Source organism: Vombatus ursinus, unplaced genomic scaffold (assembly GCF_900497805.2).
Source record: "Vombatus ursinus unplaced genomic scaffold, bare-nosed wombat genome assembly UNPS02004179.1, whole genome shotgun sequence".
Taxonomy (NCBI): domain Eukaryota; kingdom Metazoa; phylum Chordata; class Mammalia; order Diprotodontia; family Vombatidae; genus Vombatus; species Vombatus ursinus.
In genome coordinates this window covers 8,410-9,171 of record NW_020943957.1, presented here as the reverse complement: position 1 = coordinate 9,171, position 762 = coordinate 8,410, and positions in this window count along the sequence as shown.

Below are 762 nucleotides of genomic sequence, written 5' to 3'. Positions count from 1 at the left end.
TTCCAAGTGCTCTCTCTCCTCCTCAGATCACCTCAGATTTACTGACGAGTATATGGGGTAGAATAATCCCCAAGTCGAATAATCACAATGGCTAATATTTGTAGAGCGGTTTAAGATTCTGCTCCTCAGTCATCCTGGGGAGGTAGGTGTGATTTTCTCCGTGTATTAGATGGGGAAACTGAAGCAGGAAGAGGTTGGTGCACTCACATATTCAGGACTACAGGTCGGGTGCCCTGGCTGCTGGCCCTCCAGTTACCTCCGCCTCAGCTCCTGGAGGATAGATAGGAGACTGGTCTCCATCTCCAGCGACGGGCACTCCCCCTTGCATATCTAGTGGGACAGGAGGAATAAGGATTGATAAACCTCATACAATGTGCCAGGAACTGTGCTAAGAGCTTTTTACAAACAGTTTATTTGATCTTCACAACAACCCTGGGAGATAGGGGCTGCTACTATCCCCATGCTACAGTTGAGGAAACTGAGGCAAACAGAGGGTTTTTTTTTTGTTTGTTTGTTTTTACTTGTCCAGGGTCACATAGCTAGGAAGTCTCTGAAGCAGGATTTGAACAAGGGTCCTCCTGTCTCCAGCCCCCTACCCTACTCCCACACACATTTGCTCAGCCACATCCCCTATGGGCCTCTCTATAGTAATAAATGCTTGTTGGTCTTAAGACAGAGGCCTTGAGTTTGACTCTGGGCTCTTTCACTTTTAATTTGATGACCTCAGGCAAAGTTCGTCCCTTTTCTGGACTTGAGTGTCAT